Source organism: Nicotiana tabacum, chromosome 20 (assembly GCF_000715075.1).
Source record: "Nicotiana tabacum cultivar K326 chromosome 20, ASM71507v2, whole genome shotgun sequence".
Taxonomy (NCBI): Eukaryota; Viridiplantae; Streptophyta; class Magnoliopsida; order Solanales; family Solanaceae; genus Nicotiana; species Nicotiana tabacum.
In genome coordinates this window covers 147,133,029-147,139,193 of record NC_134099.1, presented here as the reverse complement: position 1 = coordinate 147,139,193, position 6,165 = coordinate 147,133,029, and the positions used below count along the sequence as shown (strand labels likewise).

The following is a 6,165-nucleotide window of genomic DNA, read 5'->3' as shown; positions in this document are numbered from 1 at the left end:
CATCCTGGATTAAGTTCTTCCTTTTTCGGATTGATGGTCTCATATAACTAGTAAACCACCTGTTAAGACAAAGAATACCAAACTTGCAATATCAACCCCGTAAAGGTCGAGTTCAGACCAAAACAGGCCTAGCCGGCCTGCTTCGAGCAAGCAGTGGCCCAGGTTGGCCCATCACGCATGGGTCGAATTTGGGCCCATGACTACTTATTCGACTGACTGTGCGCGCAGCCTTGTTCCTGATTTTAGCATTTCCGAATTCTGTCATAAAATAACTTGCAAGCATTAATTAATTAGGATTATCTACTGCTTTCGATTGATAGAGACAAACACGACAAGAAACGTAGTTGCTATAGGATATCCTTTAAAAATAAGAATGAGATGAGCCTCGCCGAATAAAAACACAGATTGCGGGGCCCTCAGTAAATACTTGTTTTAAATTACTTAGAATTCAGGAGGGCCGCTTAGTGAATTTCGCGGCCTCCGCAAAATAATAACGCGATAGTCTCTTTAGGCGCGTGTTTAATAATTTACTTTCTTAAGCTCGGGTGCGCATTTCATGCGACCCAAATCCAAATCCTAAAACATCAAATAAAATATGTTTCGGATTGTGGGTGCATTTCATGTGACACAGTCCAAAGATATATTTTAAGCGATGTTCACATTCTTATAAAAACAATAATAATAAAGCGGTTAAAAGATAAAATTTGCATATGGTTCATAATTGTATTTAAAAATCAGAAAAATAAGCCGAATATAACAGCTGAGCGACCGTGCTAGAACCACGGAATTCGGGAATGCCTAACACCTTCTCCCGGGTTAACAGAATTCCTTATCCGGATTTCTGGTACGCAGACTGTAATATAGAGTCATTATTTTTTCCTCGATTCGGGATTAAAATTGGTGACTTGGGACACCCTAAATCTCCCAAGTGGCGACTCTGAAATAATTAAACCAATCCCGTTTCGATTGTCCTTTAATTGGAAAAAACTCCCCTTGCGCCCTCCCGGGCGCGGAAAAAGGAGGTGTGACACTCACTCAAATGAAAGATGAAGTGAATCAATCAAATGACAAGTTCCCTTTATTTATAAGAGACATAAATTCCCCGAGCACAAAACCCAAGAGTCGTCATTCGAATCTGACAAGGCACGAAACGTTTCAGTTTCCTAGAAACGTATGTCATAATGGTGTTAACCACGATCCGTCGCTTCAATACCAATCAACGTTTCGGTTCTGAATTCACCGCAACGGCCCGCGAGGACTGAGAGAACCCCACCATTTCATTAAAAATCCCCAGGACACAACTAAGGAATGGAAAGTCATAGGCCAAATTTCTCTCGACTGCGTAACGAGCATGATCCGTCTGTCGAGGCCGACGTAGGACGACCCCGACAGACAGAGGGACTAACTGTATTGGTCAAAATTTGACCATCACGACCAAGTCATCCAACACCCCGTGCCCAGTAACTGTACAATGAAAGTCAATAGAACCTGCTCTATTTCTCCTTTGTGACATTCGACAAGTCAAGCAATGGTGATGTTTAAAAACAAGACCAGGACACACTGACGACGAGAAAGCGTCAAGTCAAGCAACGAGTAAAGGGATCTCGACTATATATAGCCAGAGAACTCTCAACAAATAGGGGGCTTTGCCATTCTCCAAAAAAAGAGGACAAAAAGCCTATTCCTTGTATTCTTTTATTTTTATTATTATTATTTATTATTATTATTATATAAAAAAGCGAAGATGGTCGACCATCTGAGGGCATTTTTGACTTTTCATAACTTATAATAGACGTGGCCACTCATCGAACTCTCAAATTCTTTATTTTTCTTCTTCATCTAGAATTTTCCCTCACTTCAGTTCCCCATCTCTAGCATCTTCGTTGTCTTCTTTGTTGGGTCTCACAATGTTCAGGTTAGTATTTACTCTCTTTTTAATTTGTTTTTCATTTTTTGTTGCTTGTTGCAGTGGAGTTTTGCTTCTTTTTCCCCCTTTATTTGTTATGCGTATTTTATATTTCTTTTAGTTTTCTCTTCTTCTTCTTTTTTCCTTCTTCATTACCTGGTTGGTGATGTTGCCTTCTTTCCATTGTCGCTTTTCTTAACTTTTTTGTGTAGTAGTCTCTTCTGTATTTTCTTTGCATCTCTTTTACGATCATTGGAGTTGTATTATTTTGTGTATGTTTTAATTTTTTGGTTGAATTCCACACTTGTATTTTTGCTTGATTTGTTTTAAACTTTATGCAAAACTGCTCCATTTAGTTTGTTTTATGTTTTGTGGATCTTCACTAATTGAAGATCTTCTTTGTTAAATAAATTTTGCATGTCAGATGAATCTTTCATTCTAAAAAAAGCCTAAAAGAATGAATATATGGGTCAAAGGAAAATAGTTGTGCGAGCACACAAAAAATCATCAGTAATTCATTAGTATCTGCACATTCAAAGGGACCTTAATTTTTGATAGTTTATTTAGTGATTGAACATTGGACATTTGAGATTTTTGGGAATTTTGGTGATATGCCGTGAGTAACAGTAGTAGAAGCTAACTTGTAAAAAAATATATAACTAAAATAAATGCTGTTAGAAGCTAAACAAAAGGGACAAGGAATATACCAATGTATGACTATGACAACTGTTGCTAGCACTGAAATAGCTATTAGCTTCATGGTCTTTATCTTAAATTCATACTTTGATTATTATTGTTTTGTTATTCTATATTTGCATTTGTATTTTTTGTTTATTTTTTGCTTTATGTTTTACCTTTTTAATTAGAGTGGAGATAATAGCACTATTGTAGGCTCACCTAGAGGTACGATATAGATATGCATCTTGAACTGAGCTGTTCATTTGGTTATCTTTTTCACCCTACTTGCTTATGTGGCTGCCACTATGAATAGCAAGAATGCATTATTAACATATTATATCAGTTATCTTAATTTTCATGACTGCTATATGGATAACTCCGTGCTGCATCTTAGTGTAAGCATTTTATTTTTCTACTTTGTTTGCCTCATAACAGTAAAAAAAAGAGGCAAGTATTGCACTTTCTTATTAATCATGTTTCAATGTTGTTCTACTCTGTTTGCCTCATAAAAGTAAAAAGGATTCAAGTGAAATAATTCTAGCTATGATAAGTAGTTGACTCCCTCAAAGAACTCTCATGTACTATAAAATTGCAAATTATGGTTTTGTCTTCCCAACTGTGCACTTTAACTTGATTAAACTAAAAATTTACCTTAATTTCTAAGTTTTAATACTGGAGCATTGAAAATGGTATATTTCCTCGGTATTATTTATGGGAAACATGAAACAAGGCTCTCTAAACTACTAAAGCAAGCATATCTTATTTTTGGAACTGCAATCTGTTAATTTAAGATTTTCTTTCACTTTAGATGTCAAGAACGTTATCTAGCCTCTTTCTCCTATAGTTATGAAATTTCATAATGTTAATTTTCCAATTTAGGTGCCTAGAATTTGTCTTGGTGTCAAATGAAGAGGATATGGCTTATTCTACTAGAAGGATATCAATTCTCTCCCAAATTTTTTAGATATTTCTAACGGCTCATATTATGATTTAGCCTTAGTTGAGAAGGACATAATTGGAAAAAATGGTACAATCTTTTTGGTGCAGAATGGAATTTTACATGCACACATCTTATCTAGGCATCATTATGGTTATTTTTTGTTTTGCTTACAGTTTCTAAGATATCAGTAGTGTTGGGGATGCATTAACCGATCATGTTCTGCAAGCAGTATCAGATTTCCCATAGGACACTTAAAACAGAAGCAGGATATACTCTTTGTGCAGAGAATGCAGCTGACATAAAGTCATTTATATGGACATGTCAACTCTTGCTTCTCTTGCCCAAAGTTGATGCACCATGGGTTTCCGCTAATATAATAGCTCCTGTGTGAATGACCAGACCTCAACAATATGTAGCAAAGAAACAAAATTGCTTCTCATTTTTCATATTTGATGATTAGTTGCCTAGACTGCTGCTTTTATGTGCTACATATAGGACCACTACATTTGTTTTTAATAATTGCAAGGACTGGATCAATACATGCACTTCTTCCCGCAAACTATGTGTTGGCAGTTGAAGTTTTACCATTGCAGTATTTAGATAAATGGTCATATTCAATCTTGTACTGGGGGGTATACTTGTCAATTGAGTAATAAGTAAGGGGTATAGTTATCAAATACTGCAGCGTTAATAACAAATTAGTTAGTCAGTTACAGGAGGGGTTAGTCCGTTGAGAGTCGTTAATAGCCTAATCACAATATATAGTTGAGGGCTTTGTAGATTGGGGATTTTATCGAATGAAATTACTCTTCTTCCTCTTTATTCTCAGAACTCTCAATTTACTTTCTACAAATACTTGTTCGGAACCATTCTCTTCATTGGTTTCTTAGAGATTTGCATACGATTCCTTGGTTGTATCAATCTTGTACCATCTCAATGTTTAAGAAAATTTTGGTATCAATTTGTGGTATAAAACTTGAGATTTCTGTTAGTTTCTTTTTGGAAAATAAATGGAAGTAGTTCTCTCACTATTATTGTAATAAAGGGAAATGAAAATTCAATTTTTAGTAGGTGCTATAGCAATTAGTAGCAAGCTCATAGTTCAAACTTTGACATGCAAAAGAGCATCATATTAGAAAAATCTGCAACTTCTTTTGCATTAGAGGAAGATTAATGGTTGACTCTTCAACTTTAGCTTACTGATCTGTAGTATTTATTGCTCAAACTTAATCCGGACTTACATAATTTCTATATTAGCTATCCTGATAAATCCTAACTTAATTCTTCTTGTTAAGGCAGAATTGGAGATGGAGAGAACCCAATATGATTCTTCAAGGAAATTGATATGCGAAAGCAATACGCTTTACATGTCTGTCACACCCACACGCCTCCTGACTGTAATGGTTGGGCTTGGCTATGCTTGCCGGTTGTGCTGCGTGAGCCTCCAAATGCCTCCAAGCAAGGAAATGTTTTCGGGGTAATTGCGACGCTTGAAAGAAACTAAAAGATGTCTACTAAAATAATTATACATATCTGTTTAGTGAAACTTTCTCCTTTGTTTTTATTTTATGATGTATCTTCTTCTGATTCTTGAGGGTAAGTACAGAGGAAACATTTTTTTGTAATGCAACGTTCTTGCAATACACTATATACCTGTCAATTTGGATATGAAATTTTGTTCGTATGTAGTGTAAGCAATCATTTCTGCCGTACCTTTTTGTGTTTTTTTATTGGTTGTCACAGCACCACTTTGTTGGGCCCGTGCTGAGCACGGACATGCTTCATCTAGTTAGAAAATAGAGGAAATGATCTCAACGAACACCTGTAAATCTACTCTCTCATTAGTGCTCATTAGTGGGTGAGGTAGATAATGTTAAATCTGAGTAAGATCGATCATGTTTCTTTCGTCTCATATGCGTTCATTATCATTAACGTTTCGATCTGGAGTTAATTATCTCTAATTAAGATTTACCCCTTCATCTTTGATTGATTTGGTCAAAAAAAGTTTTAGTGTCTTTTGAGTCAAACAATATCTTCTTTATCAAATGAATTTTTCGATACTTTTGTATATTTGTAATATGACTATATAAATTAGAAAAATGTCTTAAAGATCCACAGATGACGAAGTACCTGTATGTTTATCTTGGTTCTGTTAGATAATAGCTTTGACGGAGATACTAGGCACAATAGGAATGATGAACTTATAAGATAGAGAACAAAAATTGGGTAAAATAAAATATTTAAAGTTATTTTATTGTCAAATTTAGAAAGTAACCATTAGGAAATAGATTCTCTCTTTTCTAAACGAAGGAAATATGTACTTTTAGTTCAAAATGGTGAGTGCAATTGAAATATTGAATATGCCTAAATAAAGGTGTGTTTGCTTCCATTTACTTACGTATTCAAGATTTTAAGTTAGTGAGCGCAAAATATTATTATACTTAGTTGTTAAAGCGAAAACGCAACCATATTTCCCCGAGACAATTGAAAGGAAAAAGGAGAAAACAAATGACAACCATTAATACTTTTTAAGATTATCATCGCACCACTAATCATAATCATGGTACTAATTAATGATGATTATGTAGAAAGGAGGGTCTGTCCAATTTTAGGCTTGCACGTTCGACTATAAGGTTCACTA

At 35.1% G+C, this 6,165-nt stretch overlaps 1 long non-coding RNA gene across 1 annotated transcript; it reads left to right on the top strand.

Moving 5' to 3' along the window:
- The first annotated feature begins 1,738 nt into the window (after positions 1-1,738).
- On the top strand, positions 1,739-5,353 carry LOC142174778 (uncharacterized). Its single transcript, XR_012703831.1, has 2 exons — positions 1,739-1,915; positions 4,824-5,353. It is a non-coding gene; the product is annotated as an uncharacterized LOC142174778 (long non-coding RNA).
- The last annotated feature ends 812 nt before the right edge of the window (positions 5,354-6,165 follow it).